Here is a 15109-nt window from a genome sequence, read left to right on the forward strand (position 1 = left end):
GCAAAGATTCAAACATTATTTACACCAGTGATTACCTCAAAGGAAGCCTGTCAGCCAATCAAATAGTCGAACGTAAGACGTACGATTAATATTCATGAACGTGCCCTTACTCAGTTAGGGTTTTGAGATATCCGGGCGAACTCACTGTCGCAGGTGAGTGAAACTTCAATAGACGTAAACAAGGATATACAACTGCTTTAAAAGGACACAAAGCTACTTTAACAGGTAACTTGATTTCCTTTAAATCGCAAAGATGTCTTATGAGTCCACCAATCACTAAATTAACCTGACAGTCTGTTGCACTGCTTGATTGAAGCGCTAATGTGAACAGAAGTGATGTGCTTAAAAAGTTTATACACCGTTGACATATTTTCTGCACAATTTAATCGACCGTCGACCTTAATTTTTACACAGAACATTTCACAATTGAGGTACAGTTTGTTTTTATGTTAACAAATTCAGATTTTCTTCTTAATAATATAATTTTACAAACGTTTTTTTTTTACGTAACTTAAGTTAATCTGAATAGTGAAATCGTATTTGCAGCCAGTGACTATCACACATTGTTCACAGTCAAATAAATAGTTAATGTTGTTTTAAAATCATAAAACATGTGATTTCAGGCCGAATATTCAAGGTACTATGGTAAACAAACAAACAATGTAGGGAGCTGAACGTTGTCTGAACGAATGTGCGAATATAAAACCTTTACCTTAGTCATTTCACAGTACTTTTGTATGTACATTATAACTGTATTTCTGCTGTGTATGTGTAGCCTATTTTTCTGTCACGTTTCTTAACTTTGAGTTGAACTAGTGTGACATGGTGTTTTTGCACTGGTGTTGTGCTAAACATATTGTAAACACTTTAAATGTTGTAATTATTGTGTACAATGACATTTAAGTGAATTTTTTTTTCATGTTGTAAAGAAATGTACAGAAATACAGTAGTTTAATTAACATAGGAGTCGCATTAAAGCAGAGATGCCCAAAGTAGGGCCCCGTGGGCGAAAGTTGGCCCATGGTAACTTTGATTTGGCCTATCTGAAAAAGAGACAAAGAGTGATGGGAAGTGTGGTTGGGGCAAATTTTCGGGGCTGGCTTTGACAGAGATTGTCTTTTCAAATTTAACGTAATCTTTTGTTTCTTTGTATAAATGCTGAGCTACCAAAAAGCCAACTGAAATTAAATTATTAAATTAAATGTTGTAAACAAATCAGACTTTTAAAATGAAAATACTGTCTTGATAGATAAAGCACAATGAGCAAGATATCGGTAAAGTAAATTAAGGTAAAGGGAGAAGCAGGTTGACTAGTCTATTCAGCAGTGTGTAATAAATGAGATTGTTTATGTTTTTATTGTAACAAGTTCATTATAAAAAGTTAAAAGTGATACTGCATTAGTTAATATGATTCAAAGCAACGTTATCTTTAAATATTTTCGAATAAATTAGGAAATTACCCATGGTAAATTTAATATTTAAGGTTTGCTATATATTCGGCCCACAGCACTCAATCAACTTTGGTTTTTGGCTCTTTATAGGAAAATATTTGGGCACTCATGCATTAAAGGAATAGTTCAGTCAAGAATGAAAGTTATGTCATCATTTACTTACCCTTCAATTGTTTCAGCGTGTTTGGAATCTCATGTCTGTGGTTGTAAACAAAGTATGGCAATCTAAAGAATGTTGGAAACTGTTTGCCATTGACTTCAATGGTGTGTATTTTCTTCCTACCATAACTATCAATGGTCGCAGATTTCTACAATTCTTTAAAATATCTTCCTTTGGGTTCAACGGGAAAAAGAAACCACTTGAGGGATAGTAAATTATAATTTTGAGGATGACCTATCCCTTTAAAGGAATGTTTCGAATAGCTTTTGTGAAAATAAAATGCTGGCGGCACTGGCTCAGTGGTTGGCACTGTCGCTTTACAGCAAGAAGCCTGCTGGTTCAAGCCTCGGCTGGGTCCGTTGGTATTTCTGTTCGGAGTTTGCACATTCTTCTCGTGTTTGTGTGGGTTTTCTCCGGGTGCTCCGGTTTCCCCCACAGTCCAAACACATGCGTTATAGAGGAATTAAATAAACTAAATAGTACATGGTGTATGAGTGTGTGTGTCTGAATGTGGGTGTTTCCCAGAACTGGTTTGCGGCTGGAGGGGCATCCGCTGCATTAATCATATGGTGGAATAGTTGGCGGTTCATTCAGCTGTGGCAACCTCTGAAACCAAGCTAAAGGAAAATGAATGAATGAAAATAAAATGCTAAAACTTGTGGAATAATGTTTCATGAATGTTCAATGTAACCTGTATATTTATGTAACAATTAAACAACCTACTTTTTTGATGCACACTAAATTGTATTATATTTGCAATTACTGAAAAATAATTTACAAATGGTTTTAAAGTATAAGAATAAAGTGACAATATATACAAATTGCCAATATTATGAATCTGTACATGAAATTCACTGCCTTTGCTTCAATACTGCAGTTATAATAAGCAAGAGGCCTTGAGGCTTTTGCAAGATAATAAGCAAGAGGCTTTGTTTTACAACTTTTAGGGCCATTTAACAAGTTGTACTGTATTGTCCCTAGAGTGTGAATGTGAAGTCTGAGCTCAAAAAATACCATGCAAATAATCTTTACCAACTCCTTTAAATGGCCACTTCTAGTCTATGATCCATATTGTGCTGCTTTGGTGACCGTTGCTTTAAATTTGAATGAAATTGCACTCTTTAAAAGAGGGCAGAGCTATAAACATGTACAGTTGAAGTCAGAAATATTGGCCCTCCTTTTAATTATTATTATTATTTTCCCCAAATTATGTTTAACAGATTCAGGACATGATCACGGTATGTCTGATAATTTTTTTTTCTTCTGGAGAAAGTCTTATTTGTTTTATTTTAGCAAGAATAAAAGTAGTTTTTAAGTTTTTATGAAGCCTTTTAAGGTCTTACGTATTAGCCCCTTTAAGCGAATTTTTTTTCCGACTGTCTACAGAACAAACCATCGTTATACAATAACCTGCCTAATTACCCTAACCTGCCTAGTAGACCTGGGCGGTATATTGGGTTCTGGGGATATATCGATATGATTTCCCAACGCGATGTGGTATTATCCAATATCATTTATATCGATATGATCTGAGCCCAGACATGCACATTCTGCGCAAAACAGACCACTCCAAGTTAGTACGCTAGCTCCACTTTCACAAATGTGCGCATACGAAAATGAAGGATTCACTCACAATGAGTCATACAAAAGATTTGTTCAAAATGAATGAATCATTCAAGAACAACGATAACTGACACGACACAGAGGAACATGCAGTTGCCGATGCGGTGAGAAATCTATCTGACTCCCCGAACTGGACAAATCTGACTCCTCCTCGCATGCACGCACGTCACTTAGCACCTACTGCTGTCACAGTAGTTTATCAAAAACCTTTTTATCGATACTTTCGTTCACAATTGACAGTAAGAACAAACGTAAATGTTGTCAAATTAATTAATTAATTAATTAATTATATTGTATATTGTCATTCCTTCTAAAAATACCGGGATATGATATTTTGCCCATATCACCCAGCCCTACTGCCTAGTTAACCTAATTAAGCCATTAAATGTTACTTTACGCTGTATAAAAGTGTCTTGAAAAATATCTAGTCAAATATTCTTTACTGTCATCATGGAAAAGATCAAATAAATCAGTTATTAGAAATGAGTTATTAAAACTATTATGATTAGAAATGTTGAAAAAAAAATGGTGTGTTGCTTCTCTCTCAGGGGTGGATAAACTAATGAATTACAAACATAGACTGTAAAATATATGGACGTAGTATCCGTGACGTCATCCATAGGTTTCTAAAGAGCGCAAAAGAAGCCACAAGTAGGCGCGGCCAACCGTCGCCATTTTGTTCACGCGTCATCACACCCACGGCGGGATACCAAACAAGGGCAAAGAGGCGGAGAGTGAGCGGAGCTACAGACACCTGCTGACAGTTTACTTGGACCTGGTTCAGACACACTTTACTTTGGGAGAAACGCTTAATACTTTACCACCTGAGACTCGTTTGTGTTCTGACCACTTGTGCTTGGTTGTACACTATATCAATAAAGTGTTTAGACTTTTAAAAACACTGCTGTAATACATTGAGCCACTAAACATTGTTCTTATGAGGTTTTTCAACTGGAGGAAAACATGAATTACTTCCAAACACTTCAGATATAATCTGTGTTAGTTAATGTAAGACTATTGATGAAATCCAGCATAACACTGTATGACAACGCTTCAGATGACTGTTCTAGAGCCTACAGCTAATCAATCCGTCAGATTCTGGAGTGCATTACAGCTCTAAATATAAATATAAACGACAAATGATCTTAAATAAAACAAATACATGTATAGAGATGGTATATAAGTATATAACTTTACTCACATGGGAAACGGAGGCCACGTGAATGGTTTGTGAGCACAATTAAGTGCACTCAGCATGCCATGCCATCTAATAATTGTAGGAAACAAGTCCAAAAGGCAGTTGACTGTGTAAAGCTGCATAAAACAATACAGAAATACGATAAATATGCCGAGTTCAGTGGCTAATCTGCAGAGGTGACGTGACGGTGACCAACGAGACCTAGCTGTCACTCAAGTGGCCACTCCCTTAATTATGCAAACTTAATATAACTTAATATAAAGGAAACAGATGAGTTATAAAAAAATTCACCCCCCCTCACAGTTGTCATGAAGGGTAATATTAGCTGTATTAACTAAAATCTTTTTTTGTACCAGGCTGTAAACACCTTTTTTCTGCTGTAAAGTTGGCCATTCTAACAGTGGGCTCAATTGAAATTTGCTCTATTTTGGAGCCAAGAGCGGCCAGGACTAGCGGAATTTCGCATGAATTGCAGTTTTAGTTACTTCCGTATTGGCTTCCCGAGGGAGAGCGGGAGGTTGCCGCTTGGTTAGAAATCATCACTAATGAGCGGGGCTTTACCCCTCTGACACGTACAAAGGGAGAATGTCAATTTAAGTGTTTGTTTAGACTGTTTTTATGAAGTGTGATTCTTAAAAAAATTAAGTTTTACTATTAGGGGCTGGCTGTATACGCACACTGTTGCCACACAACTGTATTTAAACTTAAAAAAAATGTAAAAGGGATGCAAAATAGATGCCCTTAAACTGTTGTTTTGTTTAGTGCGTTTTTGTGATGCGTGCTTTTTGTGCCTTTGTCTTAACTCTTGAAAAGTCCTCTCTCCTTTTGCGAGTGTGTGAAAGCAACTCTGAAGCTGTTTCCTGTGATAAAGGCCCTCGGGATGTTGCAGAAACCTGCTGCCGGTGACGTGTGTTTGTACTGTTTGTGTGTGTGTACTCTGTAGTGTTGAGTCATTCAGCTGTTTTTATTTAGCTCAAAATGATGACTGATCACCTTGTGAGTCTTATGGGAAATTCTGTTTGTAGGTGATGAGTGTCTTTCTTACACAAACTACTGCACTGGAGTTTCTTAACCTGGGGACTTCAAAGTTTGCTCAAGTGTATTTATTCAAGCAATTCCAGCATTACAGATGTTTTGATGTCAGATTACAGACATTTGCAGTAAAAACTAAACTTAAATTCACAGAGAATGTACATTTGAAGTCAGAATTATTAGCTCCCCTGTTTATTTTTTCCCTGTTTTCTTTTTAACCGAGATTTTTTCAGCACATTTCTAACATAATAGTTTTAATAACTCATCTCTAATAACTGATTTATTTTATCTTTGCCATGATGACAGCACATAATATTTGACTAGATCTTTTTCAAGACACTTCTATACAGTTTAAAGTGACAATTAAAGGCTTAACTAGGTTAATTAAGTTAACTAAGCAGGTTAGAGTAAATAGGCAAGTTATTGTATAATGATGGTTAGTTCTGTACACTATCGAAAAAAAACAAATAGCCTAAAGGGGCTAAAAATTTTGCCCCTAAAATGGTGTTTAATAAATTAAGAACTGCTTTTATTCTAGCCCAAATAAAACAAATAATCACTTTCTCCAGAAGAAAAAATATTATCAGACATACTGTTTTTTTTTTTTTTTTTTTTGTTTGTTAAACATCATTTGGGAAATATTTAAAAAGAGAAAATAATTCAAAGGATGGCTAATAATTCTGACTTCAAGTGTATATGAGCAATACCATGCAGATGTCAACCTTGGCATAAAAACAAATGTTCACCAAAATAGCGAAACCCTTTCTATGGAGTCAGTCTGGCAGGGGTCACCAACATGGTTGTGAGAATCATTAACATGATCATTGTCTTCACATGGATGAATATCATTAATTATTACCCAAAACATAAAGTATAATTAAAAGTAAATTGAGCAAATTTGTTATTTGAGAAGTGTTTATCAAACTGGTAGCCCTCCACATTAATCGGTACCCAAGAAGTAGCTCTCAGTTTCATATATGTTGGTGACCACTGGTCTAGGGCCATATGCTTTCAAAATAAAAGAAAGAATTGCAAAAAAAAAAAGTATTGAGCAAAGAATAAATAAATAAATGCAAATCTCCAAAAACCGCAAAGCCAAAAATAATTTGCATAATTTAAAACCTGTCTCCATTTAAGAGACATCATCACCTGAAGACACAGTATCACCGAGGTGTTCTTGGGGCCTACTCGCACTATGCTATCCAAATCATGCCCAGGCCCGTTTCCTGGATCATTTGAGAAGTGCGAGTGCTCTGAATCGGGCTCAGGCACAGTTCACTTGGCCGGCCCTGGCACGGTAGGAAGAGGTGTGTCTGAGCGTGGACAAGCGTGCTTTGGCCTGGTTCAAAACAACTGTACATAGTGTGAGTATGGCCTTACAGCCCAGTAAGACCTGCCGTAAACGCCAGGACATTTAAGAAATAAGATTAGTCTCTCTGTAGAACAAAAAGACAATTATTTTATTTTTGCAGTTATGAAGAAAAAAGCTTTTTTTTGTGAAATTGCCATTTGTTTGACTTCGGTGAATCAAATAAAATAGTTTGAAAGTGTTGACAGGCATTTTTGAGTATTTTTAATACAGTAAAAAAGCAAGTCTACACACACAATTTAGAAAGGAGTTCTCTCTTTTGGTTAAAACCTTTTTTTGTGTGTGGCAAGGTGGACATTTGAATGGAATTGCTCATTTCTTTCCACAACTTTTATCAAGATTCCATCATAGAATTGCCCTTATATCTTGCATTACAGATTGTTTTATGATTCTGAATTAACAACACGTTTCCTTGTGTTACATGCTTGTCCCGTGTGAGCTTGAAACTAAAACTACACACATGAATGTCACTAAACCTGTCAAGAATGTGTCAAAGTTACATTTCAGAACTAAACAAAAAGTTTTTAACTTAAAATAAAATGCATATAAAGTATATAAACCTAAAGGAACAATACAGTTTATTAAGTTGCCAATTGCCAAAGACATTTTCAATTTAGTATAACCCCAAAAATAATATATTACATACATTTTAACCACATTTGTTATCTTCTCCTTGCTGTAATGTGTCAAAATGAAACCATTAATACATTAAATCATATCTGGCATCAGACAATTCAGGTTAGCTTTTTAGTTTTGTTTTAAAGTATATGAAGCTACTTGATAAGATAGTAAAATATAAATTACTTTACGATGGATCTGCATCATAAGGAAGCAGATTTGTGCTTTGCATGTTGAATCAACAAACTTTATCAAGCTGTTAATGAGCCCACAGGGATAAAATACTGTATAACCTCACCTAAACGTAGAAACTATCATTAAATACAATATTTACTGAGCATTATCATATGTAGTCATATAATGATAGTTTTAAGTAGGCTTAATCTCATAAAAACATGTCCATGTCACTTTCTTTGTGAAAAATGAAAGGGAAATTAAGTAATTTTAATTATGACATTATTTGATGACAAATAATGCACACCCTGCAATGCATCTAAACATTTCTGAAGGATATAAAAAAATTAAATCAATTCCAAAAAGTCCAGCATGGGTCAATGGTTCAATGTGCATATTAACATAAATGTAAATAATTTATTTAAGCTACATACTGTAGCAGAGAAAAACAAGTGTCTTTTTTTACAGTTTCAGATAATAAAATGTAATAATATTTGTAAAGATATGCATAACAAATATTTATGTATATACAATAAGAACTAATTTAATCTAATCTGATATTGCGTTTATACAACACTTTGATGGCATATTTGTGTATATAAAAAAGAAAATCAAACACCAGAGTCTAAAAACCCTTTTGTCTCGGGAACTACTTTCTTCCATCATTCATTCACATTTAGGCATGGGCCAGTATACGTTTCTGACAGTATGATAACCTTGGATAAAAATATTACGGTTTCACGGTATAACGCAGGGGTCAGCAACCCGCGGCTCAACATTTTTTTTACGTTTTTTTAAATGCTGTAAAAGTGTGTAGAATTGATATTTAATTTCAACATTTCTGTCAACGAAGATTGTCATAGCCTGCGACACACGTTTCTATCCGCAGGGCGGGATGCCAGGCAGGTGGCTGTTGTAAACAAACCGGAAGATAACAAAGCATGGAAAACCGTACACAGATGGTGACTACATGAAGGAGTCATTCAACATATTAGAACACCTATTTGCAGAATTCAAAAACAAAATCAAGATAATACAAAAAATTAAAGATATACCTTTCTCCGCAAAGACAGTGAAGGAAAGGGCTATTAAAATGGCAGGTAACATCACCGATCAGCAAACCAAGGACATTAATTCAGTGCCAGCATACTAAATTACCTGTGATGTGACCGATATTCAAAGCGCTTTTATGCAGGTATGTGAACTCTGATGGGCCGCAAGAAGAAATGATCAAATTAATACCACTGAAAGGAGGCTGTGCTGAAGTGTTTAAATGACAGCGAAATAAACACCAACCACCTTATTTCAGTGGCTATTTAATCATGAAGGCTCATTATGTATTTATAGCCAACTTACAAATTTTTTTAGTAGGCTAATATAGCTAATATAGATAAATACAGCATGCGTTTCCTTCATTATAAGGCTTATATAAGGCTTTACATTTTTTGCGGCTCCAGACATATTTGTTTTTTGTTTTTTTGGTCCAATATGGCTCTTTCAACATGTTGGGTTGCCGACCCCTGGTATAACGGTATTATGGTTACTGTTCTAAAATATATTCTTTTTATTTGTTGGGGTAAAAAAATAATTTTTTCCCTTTTGAACACAAAATATTTTATATTGTGAAAGATTTAAAATATTTTGGAACTGTAAACATTTCAGGCTGAATAACTCAAATTAATCATTAGCTATGTTTCCATCCAAAAATGCGAATAAACTTTATGCACAAAACTGGATTTTTGCACAAAAGACGTGCGAATAAAGCAGCGTTTCCATCCAACAAGCCAAAGTGAACAAAATCATCACCTCCTGATCGACTCATGCTTTGTTCTCACCAGATGTGGTACGTGCGGATAAATTGCAATATTTGCGCACAAAAAGACGTGTGAACATTTTGAGTTTACTAGCTTCATTCGTACGTCAAATTCGATTCGTTCGCATATCAAATTCACTGTGCAATAGACGCTGATTTGTGTCATGGGTGGGACTTCCGTCTGCCTGGTGACTGTAGCTTCATTGCTAAATAGCTAACATGGATTTTATTAAGAGAATAGCTGTTCCTATGTGCTTTAGGAAGGCTGATAAACAGAGTCGATTCGTTTGGAGTTGTCCACTAGATCCATTCAGAGGTGAAATCAGCCCTGTAAGATCATAGACTCCTCCAGATACTATACCAGGATAAGTGAAGCTTTGAGTGGTCCTTCAGAATGAGCCGAGCCCAGTTCGATTAGCTGTTGCCCAGTGTGGGCAAGAGGATTTACCCCCAGGACACCAACAACAGGTGCAACGTTATAATCACACCCCTACAAGAGCAAACGTCTGATTGGTTAATGCGACGTGAATGTCTGAGTTGACCTCACACTGCTTCATTCACGTAAATCTCGTCATTCATGCTGCCTTATTCGCACGTATCGCGCCGCAGGATCTCCATTACCATGTTTGCATTGGCTTAACATGTTAATCCATCGCGCTTGACGCTTCTTCCACATCTGGTGTAAACACAGCATTAGATTATCACTTGCCTGCTTTATAATGATTTGATCAGCTGTAGGTAGAAATTACGCTGTTTTTTTCCTCTAAGGGCTTATTATGCTGTCTCTGTCGCCATCTTGTGGATGGACAACATCAACCGTCTTTGCTCTGCTCAATGACAGGCTAATCGCCGCCGACGAGCTGTCTCTCAGAAATTACAAATATTTTAAATTGGCACTATCCTACAACTACATTCTCGACCCAGCATTTTTCACAGTGTATACTGTTATCGCAATAGCGCAAATTTTATTATATGTTGTTGTGCCATCCTAATGTAAATCATTCACTCATTCATTTATTCATTCATTGAAAGGCAGATATACTAGTGGTGTCAAAATTAATTGTTTCTTCTGTGCACCGCGATTAGGGTTGTAACAATATACTGGTATGACGGTTTACCACGATTTGAACGTGCACGATTATCATACCATGAACAATTGCATATCAACTGTTTTAACCCTTAAAGACCGAGACAGCCGCCCGCGGCTAAAAATAAGTATTGCTCTTAAATGTTTAATAACTTTTGATCCGCTGATCCGATTCATACAATTCAAAGATTGGCATAAAGAAGAGAATCTCAGCTTTCCGGTGATGTATCACATATGTATCACGGACTTTCAGAGGCTCCGGAATCAGTGCGGTTACGTCATCAACATTTGACAACGCTGATTTGACAAAGAAACGCTCGTCACTGTGTCTCCGGACAAATCAGACACGATACATTGATGCATTGTCCCTCCTCCATGCCCAGATTGGTTCAAACTCGCTATATCACAACCAATAAGCATAGGTTTCACTTTTGTTTGTGGACCAAGCTTTTTGAACAACACGGAATGAGAGAAAGGCATACATTTATGCGCGGCTAAATAAAACGCAAAAAAAAAAAGTTTTGCATGAAATAATTCTCATACTAAGTACTTTTGCATGCACAGCAGCACAGAAACATGACAAAACAGTGACACAGCAAAGACGAACTGCTGCTCTTGCTGTTTTCAAAAGACGCAAATGAAGATGCAGCTGTTTGTCTGCATTGCATACAACCACATCCAAATCCATGCTGGCACATAGAACCTAAGGATGTTCCATATTGAATCTAGTTTCGTTATGTAACTATTTATAGTATAGTAAATATTTATATCTATTTTTTACTGAGGATTTGCACCATGTTTATTTGGACTTTATTTGGACTTTGACACATTATTTATTATTTTCTTATTTTTATTTGTTCATTGTAAGTGGTGTTGTTTATAGTAACTGAAAATATATTATATGGAAAAAGTCAAATTTGCTTCACTGTTCTATTATTTTGTAACATTTGTAACATACCGTATACCACGAAACCGTCAAACCGTGGTATTGTTTTAGACGATTATCATACCGTGAAAAATTTATACCGTTACAACCCTAACCGCGATGCAGACGCGGACAATTCGGTATCGATTCAGTAATAACCATAACCGGTTATTATGTAGTGACGTCATTAATCTCCTATGCGCTCTGTCGCGAGGGAGGTGAGCGCGAGTATTTACAACACTCAGCCAACTCAGGGCCGGCCTGTGGCATAGGCACCATAGGCAAATGCTAAGGGCGCTGTATGTCCAGGGGGGCGCCAGAAATGAGCGCGCTTCAGTTGGTTTTGTTTTCGATTTTCCTGACACACATTCAGTTATAGACGGCAATAACTCAAAAAACTCTTACCCTAAAAATATCTAAAGTGTATTTCCTACAGAAAGACAAAGCTGGTTATGTTTCACAGCTGTCTTTCTTTTTTTCGCTCGACATTACGAGCACTGCTCCGTTTAAGCCCTCACAGTCTGCGTTTACTTTAGCTGGCAGAGCTCGTGCTGAAAGGAGCTCTCAGTAAGGGACCGTCGGAAAAGTGCTTATTTTTCTCGTTTTTTTTTCGTTTTTCTACTCCGCTCAGCGCAAGCTCTCCCTGTTGTAAGGGCTTAAGTGTGTTTGTTTGTGTGTGTGCGTGTGTGTTTGTTTGTTTGATGCTGTCTATGTTTGTGAATGTGTTTGAATGAGAGACAGTGTGTTGCTGTGTGTCTGTGTGTTTATACAGACAGCATGTTATAGCCTCCCCCCTAAAATATAACACTATATATGGAAAGCATCGTCAATGCACCGTGATGCACCGAGATATCGAATTGAACCGAATCGATGGAATGATAATCGTAACCGAACCGTGAGACCAGTATAGGTTCACACCTCTAAGATATACTGCATTTTTCCAGCAGGTTTTTGTGAGATCCTCCCATTACATCTGTGAGACGTGTTAATATGTGTCATGATTGGCTTGTTTATGTGAAAGATCAATACGTGTTGAGCGGCTCGCATCTGCTCTGCACCTCACAGGCCTTTATGTCCAAACAAAAGCAAGCCTGACACATTCAAAGCAGTAGCTCTACCATTTGTTAAGCATTAATGCAAACAAGACATGGCTTTTTTGTTACCAGGAAGTGATGTGTGAGGTGTTATTGGGTGTTTCACGCTGTGTGACTTTATAGCATCCAGGAAGTGGTGCAACATTTAGTTTGAAGCAGTTTGTTGGCACACAGGGGGCTGATTACAGGTTTTGATCATGGAGCCACAAAGCCATGCACCTGAAGTCACATGCTGCTTTTATTTTCCTCAGGGGTCTAGTTTTTCTTTGATATGGTATAGTAAGAGCAAGATGACTGAGATGAGAAATGGCATCAAAAAAGAAAACAGATTTTCAGTTTTACATTTTAATTTGTGTTTTCTCAAAGTTCTAATGACAGAATTGTTTTTATTTTGGTTGAGCTATTCCTTTTATATTTAGTGATGCATCAAATCATGCATGTTGTTCTCTAGCATCATTTCAAGAAGTTAAACAGGGAAACAGGAATCTATTTAAATGCTAAAGTCACAGGGAAATCAGTCATTAAAACAGAAGTGTCACTTGAGCGTAAAATGAGCCTAATATGACCCACACACTCCCATTCACACACATACACTACGGCCAATTTAGTCAGTCTTTGGACTGTGGGGGAAACCTGAGCACCAAGAGAAAACCCACGCCAACATGGCTAGGACATGCAAACTCCACACAGAAACGGCAACGGGCCCAGCCGGGACTTGAATCAGTGACCTTCTTGCTGTGAGGCGCTAGCACTACCACATGCTATTATATTATATTATATTATATTATATTATATTATATTATATTATATTATATTATATTATATTATATTATATTAGATTAGATTAGATTAGATTAGATTATTCATTTATTTAATAGGAATGCTCCGATGATGAGTTTTGCAGCTGATACTGAGTACCAATTCCTTGTCATAGTAATCAGCCTATACCGAGTGCCGATTCTAAGGCTTCAAGCTTTATAATGCATTAAGCACATTTTCAAGTATGATACTTGAGTGTAGATCTTACCTTACCTAAGATAATAAATTAAAGATGTTGCACATAATTCTTCAAACACATCTCCTATAACCACTTATTGTGGACGTTTCATGGTCGGAGGCAGCTTCACAGAAAATGATAGATAAAACATACAAAAAAGTGGCAACAAAAATGACTAACAAAGCAATTTGTAAACATTGCAAATGATGGAAGAAGAATTCAACATGGCTCAGTGAAGTTTGGAGCGTATATGTGATGCTCAAGTTAAAATGCACACCTATCAATCCATTACTACTTTACTAGGAAATAGGTCCATAAACTACTGTTTATTACAATAAGTTATGTTATGAAATATTCAAGTAATAAAATTGTATAGATTATATAACAATTTCTTTGTATTATTTATATATTTTATTTTATTTTGAAAACACAGAACATTCAGTTCTGATATGTAAAATGATTTCAGTTCTTATAAGTCCTCTGTTTGTAAACTCAGTTCATAAGATTGGCCAGATTAGCGAGTAACGATCAAGTCATGAAATGTGGTTATCGGCCGATACCGATCTCTGTCTGATCTATCGGTGCATATTGAACATGTTCCTTTTTTTTTTCAGAAAACATATTTTTAAAGGTGTCGTTGACTTAAAATTTTTACCAGATGTTGGTAACAACCTTGAAATCCATATTTGCAAACAAATCTAATTAGTTTACAAATTAAGTTGTGTGTTTTTAAATGAATTGATGCAGGGAAAAAGTATTGAACATATGAAGAAAGTGAGGTGAAGAAAGACAGTGAAAGCCCAGACCACAGCTGAAATCTTTCAGTTGTTCCTCAGCAACCCTGCACTTCGACACTGTAAATGAATATTAGTTGCTTCAGTCCAAAATCTGCATTAGCAGGAGGATAAAGATGAAACCAGAGTGGACATTTTAGCAGGACAATGATCCAAAACACAGCCAAGGAAACTCTTAGATGCTATCAGAGCAAGAAAATCAAGCTGTGTGTAGAATGGCCTGGCCAATCATCTGACTTGAATCCAATAGAAAATATAAATTAAAGCTCAGATTTGATAGACAAAACCCACAGAACCATCAGGATTTGTATGTATTTAAAAGTATATAAACATATATTTAAAATATAGGATTTTTATATAAATAAATAGTGTTGTTTAAAGTACTGAAGTTTAAACAATGTCCATTTCCTGCTAAAATTTGAGCGCTGTTTAGGGCTTTCTTAAGCACAGCTGATTGGCCAGTGTGTTCACGTCAACAGAAAGTCTTTAAGGTCATCAGTTTACCATTCTTCACCGTCGTTTACTGAATGCAAACACCAAACCAGCAACATGAAGTGTCTCATAGCCTTCTGATAAGCCAGTCGGGCTTTATTCTGCGATAACAACCTTTATCCCTAACCTAAATGCTTTCAGTCTTCATACAGCATAAGATGACTGAATTTAAAGTGACCCTACTTGTTTAACTTGCCTATAGTGTTTTGCTATTGTTCTTCCACAAGTGAGGTATTTATTGTGTAACTGAAGCAAAGTGAAAGAACTTCAAAAAAGATTTAA

At 36.3% G+C, this 15109-nt stretch overlaps 1 protein-coding gene across 2 annotated transcripts in view; it reads left to right on the forward strand.

Moving 5' to 3' along the window:
* The first annotated feature begins 116 nt into the window (after positions 1 to 116).
* Positions 117 to 15109, forward strand: part of mical1 (microtubule associated monooxygenase, calponin and LIM domain containing 1) — a 68079-nt gene continuing 53086 nt past the window's right edge. The window contains exon 1 of one of the 2 annotated variants that reach the window (XM_087306075.1): positions 117 to 225. The gene's annotated coding sequence lies outside the window, so the exon portion shown is untranslated. The remainder of the gene's footprint in view (positions 226 to 15109) is intronic. The other variant, XM_087306076.1, reaches the window with a different exon arrangement.

The sequence above is a fragment of the Danio rerio genome, chromosome 23, assembly GCF_052040795.2.
Source record: "Danio rerio strain M-AB ecotype USA chromosome 23, GRCz13ab, whole genome shotgun sequence".
Lineage (NCBI taxonomy): Eukaryota > Metazoa > Chordata > Actinopteri > Cypriniformes > Danionidae > Danio > Danio rerio.